This window comes from Mus musculus, chromosome 1 (assembly GCF_000001635.26).
Source record: "Mus musculus strain C57BL/6J chromosome 1, GRCm38.p6 C57BL/6J".
Lineage (NCBI taxonomy): Eukaryota > Metazoa > Chordata > Mammalia > Rodentia > Muridae > Mus > Mus musculus.
This window is the reverse complement of record NC_000067.6, coordinates 99,983,903-100,003,472: the sequence shown is the minus strand read 5'-3', so window position 1 is coordinate 100,003,472 and position 19,570 is coordinate 99,983,903. Positions and strand designations below refer to the sequence as shown.

Here is a 19,570-nt window from a genome sequence, read left to right as displayed (position 1 = left end):
CAACAACAACAACAACAACAAACATACAGAATACACAAGACACAGTCCACAGAATTCAAGGTTCAACAAGCTAAAGGGTCCAAGTAAAGATGCCTTGGTCCCACTTGGGAGAGAGAAGAAAGCAATCATAAGTGGGGAGGGAGGGAAGGACTTGGGAGGGAAAGTGGACAGGGTGGAAGGATGGTGGAGGTGGGAAGAGGGGAACCTGAGCTGGTATTGGGAATGGGAAAAGGACTGAAGCCCTGAGGACCTGCAGAAAGAATGTAAACAGGCAACCTCAGCAAATAAGGGGGTGGGGGACCCCCCACACCCCAGAGTGCACCAGAGACCTGGGAGGTGAGAGACTCCCAGGACTCAAATCAAGGGACCTTTAATGTAATGCACAACAGTAGAGAGAGGGAACTTATAGAGCAAACCTCCAGCAGGAAGACATTAAGTGAGGGATAGGGTTGCCATACCACAGTCACATCTCTGACCCATAATTATTTCTGTCTGAAAGAATTACAGGGATGGAAATGGAGTAGAGCCTGAGGAAAAGAAGGTCCAGTGACAGGCCCAAAGTGGGATACTGCTCAAGGGAGGATCCCAAGGCCTGACACTATTATTGAGGCTATGGAGCACTCACAAAGACTGCCCTCTGAAAGACCCAACAAGTAGCTAAAGGAGTCAAATGCAGATATTTGTACCCAACCAATGGGCAGAAGCAGCTGAGTCCTGTTGTTGAATTAGGGAAGGATGAAAGTAGCTGAGGAAAAGGATGGTCCTATAGGAGGACCAGTAGTCTTAATTAATCTGGACCCCCGAGATCTTTCAAACACTAGACCACCAAACAGACAGTATATACCAGCTGATATGAGGCCCCCAACACACATACAGTAAAGGACTGCCAGATCTATGTCCATTCAGAAATGATGCACCTAACCATCAAGAGACTGGAGGCCTCAGGGAGTTTAGAGGTCAAATGGGGTAGAGGGTGGGGGCATCCATGTGGAGACTGGGTATACTGGGGAGGAGGTGTGGGATGTGGAGCAGTTGGAGGGTGGGAGGGGAGGAGGGGAATGAAATAAGGTTTGTAAGAAATGAATTACAAATAAAATTAATTTTAAAAAGAAAAAAAAAACTAAGACCTCCCTATTTTTGTTGACATGGGGGTCTCTTGGTGAATCTGAAGTTCATAGATTCAGTGATGCGGCCTGGCCAGCAGCACCAGGTATCCTCTTGTCTCCCCAGCACTAGTATTGCAGAACTGAATCAAGACAGTTGTAGCTTCTTCTTAGAAGTTTGGTTGATTTATGATACAGAGTCTCATGACCAAATTGGGCTCTTATTTGCTCTATAGTTCATCCTGATTTTCTTGCTTCTGTGAATTAGGAGTGAGCTATCATGCTCAGTTCATGAGGTGATGGGGATGGTACATAAGGCTTCATGCTAGGTAAGCACTTTACCTAGTGAACTACATATCAAGTTCTGATTTTTTATTTAATTTTTAGTTTTTTTTCTTTTTTTAGGTTAATTTATTTTATGTATATGAATACACTGTAGCTGTCTTCAGACACACTAGAAGATGGCATTGGACCCCGTTACAGATAGTTGTGAGACACCACATAGAATTAAACTTAGAACCTCTGGAAGAGCAATCAATGCTCTTAACCATTGAGCCATTTCTTCAGCCCTTAACCCCTAATGGTTTTGATCAAAATATTTTTTCCAAAGCTCATGAGGCCTTAATCCCATTATATAAAGAAATACTGACAATCAAATAAAGCTGGGTGCAGTACTGGTAGTCTTCCCAGGGAGGAGCACAATAATTGGTTTTCCAGTATCAAAGTGCCATTCCTGAAAACATATACTACAAGTAACATTATATGGAATAAATACTTTATATTTAATAATATTTATATACATATATATATGCAATAATAATTGATGGGAAAAAACAAGGCAAAATATTTGAAGGAGAGCAGGTAGGCGTATATGGGAAAGTTTGGAGGATAGAATTGCTACATCCACTCCAGTAGTGACTTGCTTGACAGGTTGAGAAACCTGGAAGCAGTCCCAAGATGAAGAGTTTCACGGAAACTTAGTCTCCTGGTATTGTGACATTCCATAGCACATACACTCCAATTTTGTCCTTGCGAATGGATCTGTGTGCTTCCTTTCAGTATTGTTTTGTTATAGGTGCCTCCAAGCAATGACTTGCCAAATACCTAAGCAAAATCGAACTTTGCTTCCTGGCCTTCATCAATGTCATAGGTAGTCCTTGACCCGACCATGGGCTTGGAATTCAGTAAGAATGTTGCCTATTTAATAACATTCAGAATTGCATCTAATATTCTAAGCGAGATAGTGAAAGAAAACAGGCATTACTATCTACTACACAGAGTTAGAAATCTCAAGGCAAGCTTAGCAAAGTAAGTTTAGAATTCTTATTATAGTTATATATGGCAGACTACATTACTTATTAGTAGAAAGTCCCCCCACACTATCACTTAGAATAAAATCCAAGTCACTCCTATATACAGGAATTTACAATAGTTTAGGAAGTAGATCGGGCTGTGGTTTTAGAGTATTGCATTATTCATGAGAAGGTTAGCTAGAGTGGAACTCCCTAATTAGAACCATGACTTGGGCATGAAAGCCCTTGCGCTGGGAGTGTAAAGACCTCACACCTGGATTATAAGACTATAGCTGACCTTTAATAGAACTGACTTTGTCTCAGTTGTTTCACTGCCCAGTTCCTGTCAGTCTTTGTGTTTGCATTCCTCTGTTTTGTGTAAGAGTCATTAAGCATCTGGTAACCTCGTTGTACCTTGCCGATGTGTCACCTAACTTCCCTATTTTCTTCTGTATAGAAAGTTTGATGCTTGATTTGACAAATTACATTCAGATCCAACACATTCTCTCATGTCTGCATCTGTCTGTCAATTCTCACTGACTCCATGCCCATCTGTCTGAACCCCTGATTCCCATGGATTGAGGGGGGTCTACTAGGCCCGGTCCATGGCATAGAATAGATACAGAAAAATCATATGATTGAAAAAATCTGAAAAATAAAGAATAAAAATAAATTAAAATGATTTTATCAAAATTAGTGTTACTAAAACTCTTGTAAACATGTAAAATCTGAGCATAGTATATAACATGCTAACAAGAGGGAAGTTTGCATGAGACCCAGATATATGTGAATAAATAGAACTTATCCCAAGTTCTAGCTTAGAAAGGTTAGCTTTTAAACCTGTGACAAATCAGAAGACAGAGGAAATGATGATTAGACCCATTTACGGGTCGTTCAATGAGCAGGCACACTGACTGCTCTTGGTGGGTGCAGTTCAATATTGTTAAATTTGGACTGTTAAGTGTTTCATTTGGTATTTAAACGGGCTTAAAACCACAGGGTATCAGCAAAGGACTCGTTATCATAATGAATTAGAGGACCCAGTGAAGGATCAGGGATGGGGTGATAAGGATGAATTACCTGTGAAGTTTATAAGCTCAAGGTTGCAATCAGCTGCCATCCTAGTTCCCACTCTGCCCCTCCCAAACTGAGTCCTTACTTTCTTACAGAATGAAGCTTTCAGAAGGTAATGTCCTTCAGCATAGTTTGTCATCTACTCTACAAGGCCAAGGGTAGCAGATTCCACGCAGGATAGTGTGGAGGCTATTATTTCTCTGCCCCCTTTGTGCATTATGTATTTCCAATCCTGATGGTGCTATGGTCTTCCATGTGCAAAGGAATCTGGCAATGAATACTGTCCTGGTGAGAATGCTGCTGGGTGTGGGTGATGCTTCCATCCATTAGAGTCATTTATGCCCTCTGTGAGATGCTGAACTTGAGACTGGTCCTCAGGGGTGGGGAAAAAGAAGGGGATAGAGGTAAGGGGAAGCCTAATGAGATTAAAAGAGAGCCAGACCAAACATGAATTCTGAGTCACCAATTAGAGAGTTTTACAACACAGGGAAAATCATGTAACCTCTACCTTTTACTTTTCTTATTGGTAAAAATGAAGATAAAAATATTCAATTTAGAAAGGTATTACTAAAACATGAGAAACATGAGGGCATCTATTGAAAGCTCCACCTACTTGTGTAATCAGTAAATAATAAGTATTACCTTATCACACTATTAAAATATAATTATTAATACTATATTTGGATACATATGCTAACATATGTGTATAGACACACATCAATGCATTTCAATCTGGAGGCTAGAGGACATCCTTGGATCTCATTCTTTGGATGGCACCATCCACCGTAGACTTTTGAGATTGAGCTTGTCACAATAGAGGACCTCATCTAATTGGCTTTTCAATGAGCCCTAAGGATCCTTCTATCTTCATTTCCACAAGGCTGAGATATGCCATATATATATATATATATATATATATATATATATATATATATATATATATATATATATGATTTTCTAATAAATTACCACCTGACCACAATATTCATTTCTCCCAGACCCACCCCCATCTTCTGTTTTCCCTAGATCCATGCCTCCTCTATCTCCCAACAGAAAACAGCAGGCCTCAAATGGACAACAACCATACACTAAGAGGACTGAGTTAGCCAGAGCCAGGCTGACTCCATGACAGTCTGCAAACTATCAGTTTGGGAGACTTGGTCTTAGTTTTTATTTCCTAGAAATGAAAACCCAGATACAGGAAGCTGTGGTAAGCCAACCACAGCTGCAGGCAGCTAATTACAGGACACCTTATCATCTGGCCTGAAGTAAGAAAAGGTAGTTAGAATGGATAAACAACCCCAGGATTGAAATCTTTGGAGCCTAACTAATTATAGAATCAGTTATACCCGTATAGATAGAGCTCACCAATCAAGGTAAAGGGGACCACAACACTCTCTGGGATTCCCCTAACTGGCAATAACAGCTGGGTCTGTGAATCCACTAGGGTTCTCCATTCCCAAATTGGGAGACCCCTGCATGCAGGAAATTCAGCTGAAGAAACACTCTGCTTTTGCATACTAATTGAGTCCAGAGTATCATTGTCATATACCTAGATACTAGCAAAACAACAAAACAAAATGCAATAAGGCAAATGCCCTCAGACTAAAACTAGACAAGGCAACCTAACAGGAGGGAAAGGATCCAAAAACGAGGAAAAGGATTCAGAAACATATTCATTCCTAATGTTATGATTCCCATAGAAAACACCAAGTAACAGCCACAACATATACATAGAAGAGTGATCTGACCTTTTAAAAGCATATTTAGCTTTAGATTTAGGGGTGTGTGTGTGTGTGTGTGTGTGTGTGTGTGATGCTTTGGACTGACAAAGGTAAAAGATGAGTGGTCATCTTGAGCTGGGGTTACAGGCAGGCGTGAGCTGCCCAACATGAGTGAAGGAATCTAACTCTGGTTCTCTACAAAGGCAGTATATGCTCTTAACCACTGAACCACATCTCGGCAAGGCTGGCTTTTTCACATGGGATCTTGGAACTGAATTTAAGTCTTCCTGGTTACCAATTGAGCTTTCTCTCCAGTCAGGATTTTTAAAATTCCATTCTAAATGTAAAGATATTAGAAAGAATGAGTTAATTGGTATTTAACTCATTGTATATCATAAGTCTCTAAAAATATGGCTCTTTTTGAACAATCTGCACTCTGGCATTGCACTAAATGGGGACCTGGGTATGGGAAATCTAGAGAGGAATTATAGTTAGAACATGGAAGCTAGTTCACAGTTTAGTACAACTGTACAAAATTTCATTACATTCTGTTTATTATATATTTTACATAGCATAAAGCTAGGAGGTCATAATTTGTCCCAGCTGTTCCCGGGGGTGCTAATTCAAGCTGCCAAAACAATCCAAGCACATAGATAGAATTATTCTGAATCTCTTGTGAAACTGTACTGACACAATTGCTATAAAAGTACATGGATAATAGCAAAGAAGAAAGTGATTGGAGCATGTCAATCTAAAATCAATAGAAGTGACCCCTAGTGTAAAAGGAAAGTGTGCCACGCTGTAGGGTTTTGGGACCGCTCTGAATATTCCATGGCTAACATGGTTAAGGATCTGCCAGTATTGAAAATCATGATAACTGTGTCTTCTCATTTCTTGAGAATGTGTGGTTATATGGCCAGATAGTCTCACCTTTGTGGAGATTTCCAGGCATGTGAAATAAAACCAACCAACCAACAAACAAACCAACAAAAATAGAAGGATGGTTCATACACGGGAATCTATGCCAGCTTAACTAATTGATGAGCTCAAGACCCAGAGGAAGATCTTATCTAAAAACAAAACAAAACAACAACAATAACAAACACTGGAGAGGGAAAGCATCCAACCCAAATATTTAATTAGTGAGAGAGTAGGAGACCAGACAGTATAGGTGTAAGGGACACCTAACAACATGCCTGAATTTGAGCCCAAGTCTGGGAGTAGCTATTTAGGAAAGCTATGTATCATTGTCTGATCACTATTCATTCTTATGCCAAGGTGATGTTAATGAGAAGGTATGTATCTTGGTGGAAACTACTGACTCCTCAGTCTACCACCATCATCCCATCATTTATTCTCTATTCCATCTTAGGAAAGTGTTCTTCTGGAGTCTCATATTGCTTCGCTGCAAAATGGGAAACATTTTAGCAAATTCTTCTCTTGGACTTCAAATTGTTCAGTATATGTTGTGTGGTAAATGTGGACCAGGCATTGGCCCATGCTGTGTCAGGAGTGGTGCAATGAATGAAAGTTTTCAGCCTTTTAGAAAATATATTTTGCCTGGATGCACGAGTAAGTAAACTTCAACTGTGACCAGTTCTGTAGAGGTGCTCTATGCTTAAGCAAGCTGCAGCTATTTTTGTCAGGCAGAGGAGGCTAACTATGAACAATCTTGCACTTGAGTATTGAGCACTTACAGTGTATGTGTGAGCATGAGTGTGTGTGTGCATTGTGTGTGTGTGTGTGTGTGTGTGTGTGTGTGTGTGTGTGTGTGTGTGTAGGTGTTTATGCATGTGTATAGAAATGCATGGAGAGGTAGAGAGGCCAGAGGGTAATCAAAAGTGTCCTTCCTCAACAACTACTCACTTCACTTATTAAGCCAGTTCCTATTAGCCTTTAGCTCACTAAGTAAACTAGTGAGTCGCAGGGATCAGCCTGTCTCTGCCTCCTCAGTCCTGACATTTAAGTGTGTTAAATGTGCCTGACTTTGCAAATGGAATCTGGGCATCTAACTTGGTCTTAATGTTTGCAATAGCATCTTAATTACTCGCTGAACCCCATCCAATCCTGTGTGAACTGTCTTTTCATTTAGATTATTATCCATGATTGCTGACTCCAAAGACAAATGGGGGTAAGAGGTAACAGCAGGTACTAATAACATTTTACTTCATCCACATGGAAATTGTTTACTGAACTCTTTTATAAATCGATACTTTCATTAAGCATGTGAAAGCTTATTATGTCTACACATTAAGTACAAAGCATATATCTACCATACCAAATGCTGAAATTCTAGTACAAGATCATTGTATTTCAAATCCTTTCTTTTGTCACCAGTAATGCGGTTTGCCTTTATTGTGAGTCAAGTCCTATTTGAATTTTCTACATATGGTCTTTGGAACTTTGGAAGCATTAAGAAAGCTCTGAAGTACACCTGGCACCTATATTATTTTGAACCTAATTTAATCAAACTTAAGAACGGTTGATTCATCTGGGAACAAAGATAAGGGGAGAGGACAAGTGAATTCTGAGTGTGCAGTGTTATGTTCCTGCAGGTGTGTCAGGCCACACTCTGATCTTCTGCTTCAGTCTGGGAATTAGAGCTATGAGAGAATCCTTTCACTTATTTCCTTGAAAGGTCCAATCTGGCTTCTGTACTGATCAGAAGCAACCTAGTACCCATTCTGGGAAGCCACCACAGAAACAACAAGGTGAAACTCATTTCTTATCCTTACCTAACTAGTCTCAAGAGAATACAAATTTGCCAAGCATCCTGGATTAGCTGTCATTTCCTTGGGGTAGACATTCACAGTAAAATTGCTCATATACTAACAAGAGTCTTTTAAATATCTCCACATACAAAAAAAAAAAAGAATTAAAAGTATATTCTGAGAAAAATTACTTTAAACTTTATTGAAAAACAGTTTTATAAGATATTTTGGTCATTTACATTTCAAATGTTATTTTGATAGTCCCCTATACCCCCCCCCCGCCCTGCTCCCCAACCCACTCACTCCTGTTTCCTGGCCCTGGCATTCCCCATGTACTGGGGTATATAATCTTCGCAAGACCAAAGTCCTCTTCTCCTATTGATGACCTACTAGGCCATCCTCTGCTACATATATAACTAGAGACAATCTTTGGGGGGTACTGGTTAGTTCATATTGTTGTTCCTCCAATAGGGTTGCAGACCCCTTTAGCTCCTTGGGTAATTTCCCTAACTCCTTCATTGGGGGCCCTGTGTTCCATCCAATGGATGACTATGAGCATCCACTTCTGTATTTGCCAAGCACAGGCATAGCCTCAAAAGAGAAAGCTAGAAAGAAGTAAGTCTGCCATGGAATGAGGTATAATGGATTACACTCTGGATAACATTTGAAGTAATGTCAGAAACTGAATTCTGTAGTGCTAAGTGTGAAGGAAGTACTGAGAGGTAAGAGATGATACAGTGAAGTAGATAATGAGGAAGATTCTAGAACCATGCTGGGCATGTGTGTTAGGTGTGTGTGTGTTAGGTGTGTGTGTGTGTGTGTGTGTGTGTGTGTGTGTGTGTGTGTGCGTGTGTGTGTGTGTGTGATTTGAAAATAGAGCAGAGATAAAATAAGAATATTCAGACCAATTGGTAAAATCCAAATTAACTGAATCTGAGGAAGGGGATGGGTGGTAATAGCACTGCCATGGAAGTATGAATATATTTTCTCAGACTGAACACATATTTGTAAGCTTGACACAGTAGAGCACACACCTAATCCCTGTGCTCCTAAGAGAAGTTGGAAGACAGAAATAGGAGAATCCTAGTAGTTTATGAGTGAGCTAGCCTGGGATACATAGCAGAGAACAACATGAATCCCTATCTCAAGCAAGGTGCTAGGTAAAGATAAACTTTCATGATTTCCAAGATTATGTCTGCCCTCCTCATGTGCACTATGACAGTCACATTCACCATATAGTCATATAGAATACAACATTTCACACATTATTTAAAAATCCATTATGCACAACTTCTCCTGCTGAGGACAGAGAAGGCAGTCCAACTAAAGGAAAGAGATCCAAAGGCACACAACAGAGTCTGAGTCAAAGACAGCCCCCACTCCAATTCTTGGGAGACACAGATAAAGACCAAGCTGTACATTTGGTTCATATATGTAGAGGACCCAGGTCCAGTGCATGCATGCTCTTTGGTTGATGGTTGGTCTCTGGGAGTTGGTCTCTCCATTGACCCCTGTTAATTGGCTCTATAGATCTTCTTGTGCTGTCCTTGGTCCCTCTCTCTTCCTCAACACCCTCCCTCCTCACCCCACAACACACTTCAACAAGACTCCAGAACTCTGTCTAGTATTTGACTGTGGATCTCTACATCTGTTTCCATCAGCTGTTGCTTAGTCCTGATGAGACTTGATGTACCAGAGTGATTTGGTATTGTGAGGGGCTCCTTTTCTCTGAGTAGGAGTGAAGATTGGAATAAAAGCAGGGTGGTAGGAGTGGGGATAGGAGGATAGGAGGGGGTGCTGCCATCAGGATGTAAAGTGAATTAATTAATTAACTAATTAACTAATTAATTAATTAATTAAAAACCCTATGAGTGTAACCAAAAGAGTGAAATGATTTAAAGCTATATTAGTAGTATGTACAGTTTAGTAGTACGATTTGTAACCTGATCTTGTCAGAAACTATGAGAAATAGATACTAAAGGAGGATTTTTTTTTCTTTCACTACTTATTCATTTCAAGTTTCTGCTATATCATTTACCTATCCTTTGAAAAAATAACCTTGCAATGTAGGTGAATCTAGTAACATTCTAAGATACACTAAGGATAAAGAGTCAATACACACTGATCACTCACTATGTGGGTGGAATTGCTCTGTCTATATTGAGCACTTGATATCAATAAAACAGATCTAGGGTAGATCTAACTCTACATCATTTCTGTTGAGATGATTGCCAATGTTACACATCACATAGTGCCTTATTTAATCATCCCCAAATTCCATTAAGTCATGTAGATATATGTAATTTTACAGATAAGGGAACAGACTCAGGCACTTGAAGGTTTTAACTAAAACGTAGCCAGAAAATTTCTAAAACCGCTATTAAAATTTTACGATGTTTGCATTGGTAATTCTAGGCTTATTACTTTGACTCTAAAATTCTAGAGTGAAGCATTCTCTCACTGCTTTTTTCCCTGCTTTCCTCCAAAAAGATAGAGGAAAGACCAGATGGCTTCTGTATTTACTTTTCTTTATACACACTTGGGCTGAGTGTCTGGTTGTATATATACATATGAATATATGTGTATACTCTAGCTAGTTTCTGTAAAATACTATTTCAATCCACTTTCATAACATACTTCAAAGTAGAGTTGAGTAACAGAAAAAATATCCCTTTCATAAGCCAAAACAATCCATCGTATCCAAATTAAAGAAAATAAATGAAAACCAGAAGTGCAAATCAGAGATTGGGAAAACTAAAACTATCTTATAAATAAACTCTGCTGCTGCTTAGTTTTTAATGATAACTATCAATATTGATGTCTCAAATGTACAGCACAAGAAAATTTTCTAAGTGGCAAGTACAGAAAATTTAAAGATATAAATAGGAATTTCTCAAGTACAAACTATTTCTCAAAAACATGTATAAAATCAACTATAAAAATTTTGAAAATAAACAATTCTACTTTTTATGTATGGTATGTTTGTGTTTATGCACATGTCTGTTCAGGTAGTATGTGGGTACACATATGTGTGTAGGTAACTGTGTATATCTGTGTGTGCAAATAACTCTGTATATATGTGTGTGTGCAGGTGATTAGTTATGGGTGTGTGCATAAAGGTGACTGTGTGCATGTGTGTGCAGGTGACTGTGTGTGCAGGTGATTATGTATGCAGGGAACTATATGTGCATATGTGTGGAGGCCAAACATTGTTCTCTACATTATTTTGTGAGATGAAATAACTCACAGAACATGAAGCTCACTTTTTTACCTAAGTAAGCTTCAGGAATCCTACTGTCTCCACTTCCCCAGTACTAGGATTAAACAAAACTGCTCTACCTGGAACTTTATTCTTTCTTTCTTTCTTTCTTTCTTTCTTTCTTTCTTTCTTTCTTTCTTTCTTTCTTTCTTTCTTTCTTTCTTCCTTCCTTCCTTCCTTCCTTCCTTCCTTCCTTCCTTCCTTCCTTTCTTTCTTTCTTTCTTTCTTTCTTTCTTTCTTTCTTTCTTTCTTTCTTTCTTTCTTTCCTCCTTTCTTTCTCTCTTTCTTTCCTCCTTTCTTTCTTTCTTTCTTTCTTTCTTTCTTTCTTTCTTTCTTTCTTTCTTTCTCTCTCTCTCTCTTTCTTTCTTTCTTTCTTTCTTTCTTTCTTTCTTTCTTTCTCTCTCTCATTCATTCATTCATTCATTCATTCATTTTAATATGGATGTTTGAGAACTAACATTAGGTTCTCAGGCTGAAAAGAGAAGGACTTTTCCAACTGAACCATCTCTCCAACCCCTAAGCCTGTGTATCTTTCAACTCCCAATGATATTTTAAAGTTCAAAAGATATTTTCAGGAGGATCGTTGTTCCAATTCCCTAACTACACTTCCTCTGACTTCTCTAAGTCATGCATGCTGTTAAGTACTGTATTTTGTAAGCTCTGCCTTTACCTTTTACTATAGCAAATCTTGACTGTCAACCTAACAAACTCTACTGAAGAATTGCCTCAATCAGATTGGCCTGTGGCATTGCTGCAGGCCATTTTCTTAATTGATAATGATATAAGAGCAAATAATCTAACATGGTGTTGCCATGCACTGAGCAGATGGGACTGAAATATATAATAAAATGGCTGAGCAGGAGCTAGATCAACCAAGCCAGAAAGCAACTTTCCTCTGTGATCTCTGTTTCAGTTCCTACTTCCAGGTTTCTGCCATAAATTCCTCAGCTTCATTCAAAGATTCTTGGATACAAGATAAACACTTTCTCTCCTCACAATGATTTTCTGGCCAGTGCTTTAGGATAGAAACAGAATGTAAACTGGAATACCATGTCACATCTCTGTCTCTGATCTTCTCTTCCTGGTCTTTCACTTATCACATCCACAGATGCCTTGACAAGTGTCTAATATCCTTAATTTGCTTTCCAGAAGGTCAGATGTGTCCTTTTCCTATGGTATAAGTCTTTCTTCCCCTGTGAAGTCCATTATCTTTATACTCTAATTTTAAGTTGTGCGCCTCTGTTCGATACACATGTAAATACCACTTACTCGTAATATTTTCCTGATTCATTGAATCTATTCCCACTTCCATCTTCTCTAGACTTTCCATAGGAGTGATTTTCAACTGTTCTGGGATCATAATACTCAGAATTTACATGTGGGTATTAACACAGATGCAAGGTCAATGGTCATAGGAACAAAGACTTTGGTAATCATGCAAATACACCTTTACTGTCCAGAGCTATGACATTTGATGACTCTATAAACAATTTCTTCTGTGCGTTAATCCAGAAGTAAAACTTTGCAGTTGCAGGGCTAAAGTCTCTAAGCAGCGACCTGAATATAGATGTAGAAAATGTGATACTTATACTCGTATTCTAATGGCAAGATAATTGAGGAGGAGGAAGAGCAACTTCCGCTTCTCATAGACCTCTTCCATGTGATTACTGGCATAGCAATTGAAATAAGAATGTGACATTTCATATTGACATTTTTGTTTAAGTCATGATGTTTTGGTTATAAAACACTTTACACAACTAACTTCATCAAGTTTACAAACACAATAGTTTTCAGATCACAGGCACAAAAAGCATTTTTATTACCTCCTATAATGGTTGGACAAACAAGAAATGCCTGTTAGAGCATGGTGTTTCCAGTTGTATGTGAAGTTAGACATGAGATATTTAATTTTCTAGTCGATTTAACTGGATTTAGACAAATCTTCTGACCGGCCTCTCAGTTTCCAGATTGTGTTAATTGAGATGGAAAGAATCATCCTAAATGTGAGTGGCACCACACAACTGAGTACACCTCTTTCTACTACCTGACTACAGTACGATGAGATCAGCCTATTTATGACCCTGCTTCCATGTCTCTTCCACCAAGAAGGACTATATTCACAAACTTTAAACCACAGAAATGCTTTTTTTTCTTAATTTGTCTCTGATACTTTTTTGCAATAACAAGAAAATTAAATAATACAGAACAGGTATGTATGTCATCTGCTCTGCCTCTCACAGGAGACATGAGCCTATAATCTGAGATGTTTCAATTCTATTTGGGGTCACTACAGAGTTACTATAGGATGATCAGATATTGGCTTTTGAAAATTATTTATAGGTAGAGCATTTATACTTCCAGGTCATTTGTAAACATGAAATGTAATCTGATTCTTTTCCTAGTCTGTCTTTGGTAGCACCTATAGACTACCTGAGTATGCAGAAAATGTCTCCACAATGATGTGCAGGTTTCAAGCCTTAGGTGATGGCTCATCAGGTAAAGTGCTTGCCATAGAGTTATATAAATCATAGTTTGCATGAAAAGAAACCATATAAAAATAGGATGAATGAGGTAGCCTGTCTCTAATCCCTGAATACAGGAGGCAAAAACAATAAATCACCACAGGAAGTTTGCTGTTCAAATTAGCTACAGAAATCAACTCTAGTTACAAAGAGAAACCCTGTGACATTGTATAAGGTAGACTGATAAAAGAAGACAGCCGATGTCAGCCTTGGACTCCACACACACCCCTACATGGATGCATTCAGCATCAACCAGATACAAGTTACGGTGCATATACACATTTCCACACTCACATACTACACCACACCACACCACACACACACACACACACACACGTGCATGCGTGCGTGCATGCACTCCTACATGTATGCATGCAATATCACTTATATGCAGGTGAATGTGGATATGCATGTGTACACACATTACTACACACCCACACACATAAACACACACAGATGTGTGCACATACAATCACCCCTATATGTATGCACTCAACATCAACCACACCTAAGTGCCTGTGTGTATACAAATATACACATATTACACATACACACACACACACACACACACATACACACACACATCTGGATTTTCAGTGGGATCCAATACTTTCCATGTTCTAACCTCTCTCTGACTTGCACTTTTGAGGTGCTAAATAAAGCAAACTATGAAATGAGACCTTTTCTTGTCATCTGTATTTTAAACAATATTTTTATTTCTGTTCCTGTCTATGTTGTCAGCTTGAATTGTGCCTGGAATAAACAGATAACCTCCAGCCAGGTTCAATTTTGTGACCATCTCATCTTCTGGCAGCCACAGCACTGTTTTATTCAACTTGCATTTGCTTTCTGGGTCAGTGTACAGAGACCTCCCTCTTTTATCACATTCTGCATTCAGAGGACGAGCAAGAAAAATCCCTCTCACAGGTGCTTATCTTGGCCTCTGGTTCCTGTTGACTGAGCAGAGGAAGAAGCCCAAAGCTCCTATCATTCACTGTGAGCCCTGCATGTCTTATCGTAAGCTCAACTAGCAGATAAATGGACCAGGATACTCCAAATTCACAATTCAGGTATATCACAAAGAAAGAAGGCAGGCTAAGTATACAGTGGCCTTCTTGATGGCAACATGAGACCCAAATGACTTTGTAGCACTTCTCTAGAAATTTTTTATTTTGGAAATATTACTCAACAGACCAGGTATCTACTATAGTGATTTAATTTTTCTTAGTTTTTCACTTAAAATACTAGAAATTTTGCCAGAAACACTGGATGAGGCAGCAAGTTTCAAATTCAAAGTCTTTATTAGCATTTCATTTCCTTTAGCCATTTTTTGCTGATAGTAGGCCTCTCTTCTAGCTCTTCAGATTCCAAGCAAATTTGCTATGTACTCTTTTTCTTGATCATCTCTTTCACTTCCTACTATTTGGGGTTTGACAGGTGATAAGACTACTTATCTGGGTGTCCAACAATTACTCCTTCTGCCTTCCCTCAACTGAAAGTGATTTTCAGAGATGCTAGAGAATATAAGAATGCTAGGCCTGAAGACGATAAGCATCATGGGTACCTGCAGGATAAATGCAGGAGAAACAGGTGGGGTAGTTGGAAATGTGAGTCAGGTATTTTAAGTACAGTGTTGCTTCACAAATAGAACATGCTCTGATTGGGACTTGAACTTCTGTGGTATGAAAGCATACTTGTGTGCAAGGAAGGAAATTCCAAAATTGTTATTTCAGTTTTTAAAATATAATTTACAATTGCTACATACATAGAACTTCATTTATAATTTCATCTTTCATGTGTATGTGCTGTGTTTTGTATGTATGTGTGAGTGTGTGTGTGTGTGTGTGTGTGTGTGTGTGTGTGTGTGTGTGTGTGTGTGTGGTGTAAATTATATTTGGAAGCTGAAGGTCAGCAGCAGGTGCATCCTTGTTCACTGACTGCTCTCCACTTCATTTTTTGTGAAATGATCTCTGTGGTCATTTAAATATGTTTAGCCAAGGAAGTGGCACTATTAGATGTGACTTTGTTGGAGAATGTGTGCCATTGTGAGGGTGGGATTTGAGGCCATCCTCATTCGCTGCCTGGAAGCCAGTATTCTCCTGCTTGTTTTCAGAACAAGATGTTGAATTCTCAGTAATTTCTCCAGCACCATGTCTTCCTGGACACGGCCATGCTTTTTGCCTTGATGATAAGGGACTGAACTCTGAACTTGTAAGCTAGCCCTCATTAATTGTTGTCCATTTTATGAGTTGTCTTGGTCATGATCTCTTCACAGCGATACTCTTTTATTGAATATGGAGCTCACTGACTACCAATGAGCTCAAGGCATCTGCTTGTCATTACCTCCCACCCCTGGAATTAGAAATGCGTACTATCATGGCCAGTTTCATGGGCTATGTGAAAGCCATCTCTATTGCCCCATTAATGTCATCACTTTATGAGGCATGTGATAGCCAGCTACTTACAATACTGTGGTAACTAGACACGTGTATGGATTATGTAAACATCAATTGGGACTACTTGATATACCTACCATCTCAAATGTTCGTGGTAAAATCATTCACAAACTTTATGTTATAGCCACTTAGAGTCAATATAATTGTGAAAATGACCAGGCCCCATGTTGCTGGGAGAATGTGACCACCCTATGTCCACAGGGGTGTAGTTCTTAGTATCTGTCAAATACATCTTTACAATCACATCTACAAAATGAAGATAGTAATACAAGGGAATTTGAGGGTGGGGTGATAGTTCAGTCAACAAGGTGCTTCTCACATTTGCATGAAGACCTGAGTTTGATCCTCAGGCTCTTGGAAAAAAAAAAAAAAGGTTATATGGTGGATTATTTGAATCTTACCATAGGAAAGTTGAGATAAGCCTATCTCTGGAGCTCACTAGTCAGCCTCCTTGATATGTCCCTGGTGAGGTCTCACTAAACCAGATGGATGGAAGGGTACCTGAGTGGACTAGTGACCTACATATTCACATGCATGCACTCTCACACACACACATGCACGCACACATGCACATATGTACATAGATCCTCACACTGATGTGAACATATACATGGAAATATATACACACATACTTAGACATACACAAACACACTGATCAACAGCCATTTCTTGCACTTAATTCCATAGAATCTGTATCAGTAGCAATAAAAAAGGTCAGTCATAAAGTTTACAAGCTTTCTATCCATAGAGCTTGTAGGTCTCAGAGGGTAGAAAAGATGATAATAATGATAATAATAATAATAATAATAATAATAATAATCCTCACAGTAGTTGAGTTAAATAATTATGATGATTCTGTATACTTCTTCCAATATATCCCCTATGTGTTAAGGATGTAAGAGGAAGGTGGGGAGTATGTGTGACACCAACATATAGAATAAATATGGCCATTGCATTTTCAACTCATGGCAGCTGTGATTACCTGCACAAAATTTATGAAATATCTAGCCCCCAATATCCTTTCACAGAAGAAAAGCAAACCTGGCCACACTCCCTCTTAGGAACTACTGGCAGTTAATAGTTGAAGGGGAGTAAAAGACATTTTCTTGAATGAAATAGTCCCTGGCAAGGCTCTCATGTTCCTGTTATAATGCCTAATCCATGCTCCTATAAGTAACTCTCATGATGCATATTGAGTCACTCTCTTAAAATAAAAGACATGAAAGTCTTCATGGGACCATTTGACACATAAAAGGTGATTGGCAGAAGTGAGCACAATAAGAAAGGCGAACAAGGGAATGAATATTTTAATGTGTGTGTGTGTGTGTGTGTGTGTGTGTGTGTGTGTGTGTGTTGTGTCCCTATTGCACATGTGTACGCGGAGGTCAGTGAAGCATGTGAAGTATTCTGTTCTGTCATTCTATACCTTATTTTATTGACACTGATTCTCTCACAGAATCTGGGACTGACCTGGCAGTGAGCACAAACTTGCCATCCTAGTGTTTCCACCCACAACTGCTCTGTGTGGCCATATCCATATGTGAGTTCTGGGATTTGGACTCATACTCATGTGCAACATGCCCTTACCTCCTGAGCGAACTTCCCAGCTATGTAGACAGTTTTATATTCTTCTGAATAAGAGTCATTTTCTTAATATTTCAAACCAAACACAGTGGGGATGGTTACAAAGCACCATCATGTTTCTGATTTTGCCAGTATATATCTGTCTAAAGACAGAGAGCTTAGTCATATATGGCAGTCACATCCCAACGTCCTCCATGAATGCTCAGGACTTTCTCCTTTTCAGTGTGTTTTAAACTGCTCAAACCCTGCTCTGAAGACCTGATTTTCACACAGATGGCAGATTAGTATTCATGCTCCATGCCTCTCCCTCCATGTGCATCAAGCACACATCCCCAGGAGAGAATTTTCAGCTCTTCAAGCCACATATTTTAAAGTATGAGAAACAAGGCTATGCTGTTTTGTCTTTGCTCAAAGACTTTCTGCATTTTCTTCATGAAAACAGTTTGCTTGATAGAAACATTCACTCTCAAATTCTGCCAAGCTGTTTTCTTATATACAGAACATCTTATATTTATCCAAAGATGTATATTAGAGTAATAAAAATTTCTCCCAGGATATTCATGCTGTATAAAAAATTCAAGTATTTTTCCTAGAAAAAAATTGTCATAAACTTTATTTATTTCTGTATCAGAATTCTTTTCTCTAATTTAATTGAAATTGATAATAGAAATAGAAGCTGAACCCCTAACATCTGACATATGTGGCCATCTTGTACAACGTGTATATTTATACCTTACAATTAAGTAGCATACAAATAGAAGGGATATGTCTCCAAGATCCCTACAACTTTAATAATTCTGCATTCATTCATGGGGTTGTTGGTCACAGAAGACTGTTAACTTGATTTCTAGTCTATATGGAGAGTTACTTTTATAGTGGGAATTAATAACCATGGCCCCAAACATGAAGATTTAGCTGTTCAAGATTTTAAATGTCCGTATTATAAATTCCAGTCAGTCTTTTTCTAAAAACTCTATGAAGTGTCCACTTTGTTCAGGACTCAGTTTTGCCCCTTTCTGAATATGCTTCTGGGATAATGTTGTGGTTCATCTTGACTAGCAGCTAAGAGATATACCTCTGGGTGAGTGTGTAAAGGTGCATCCTGGAAGGACTAACTGAGGAGGCAAGTCCTTTTCCCAGAGTATGCAGCAACTTTGGAGAAACAAAAATATATGGTAGAGGAAAGTGGCAGCTTCTGCCTCTGTAGCTTCATGGTCTGCAGGCAAGTAAAGCCATTTCATGTTATGGAAACTGTTGCCCTGCTCCACTTACAGAAGAGTATGACTTCTGTAGCTTTTTTCTGAGGACCAGTGATACTCCAGGAGTCTTCTTGGTTCCCCAGCAGCAGACTAGGAACGCTGCACCATCCAGCCTTGCAGACTGAGCAGATATTTGGTACTCAACCTCTCCAGCCTGCTTATGGTCATTGGTAAATTACACTGCTGTTATCAAGTAAGGCAATCCAATGAATTCCCTGTGTGCTAGGTATTCAATCTTTAAGTATTGCTCCTCTAGAGGACCTTAGCTAATACAGATGGCCAATTAACATTAGTCAGCCCTCATTCTTCCCCATGCTGCATGCATCTTCCATGCAGAAGCAGAAGATGCTTTAAAATTATGAATCTTAAAATAGAGCCTCATCATAAAACACTGCAGAGAGAGAAAGAGAGAGAGAGAGAGAGAGAGAGAGAGAGAGAGAGATCAGATAATGCCTGCTTCCTAATGATGAGGACAACAAATAATTTTAAAGCATTGCACGCATGTTAAAAAAAATCCCTGACCTATCTTTGGTGTAATAAATCAATATTATGCTTAAGCCAGCAAACATGCAAGCAATTTCTATTC

At 38.9% G+C, this 19,570-nt stretch overlaps 1 protein-coding gene across 2 annotated transcripts in view; it reads right to left on the bottom strand.

Moving 5' to 3' along the window:
• Window positions 1-19,570, bottom strand: part of Cntnap5b (contactin associated protein-like 5B) — a 718,354-nt gene that overhangs the window by 487,127 nt on the left and 211,657 nt on the right. The window lies entirely within an intron of this gene.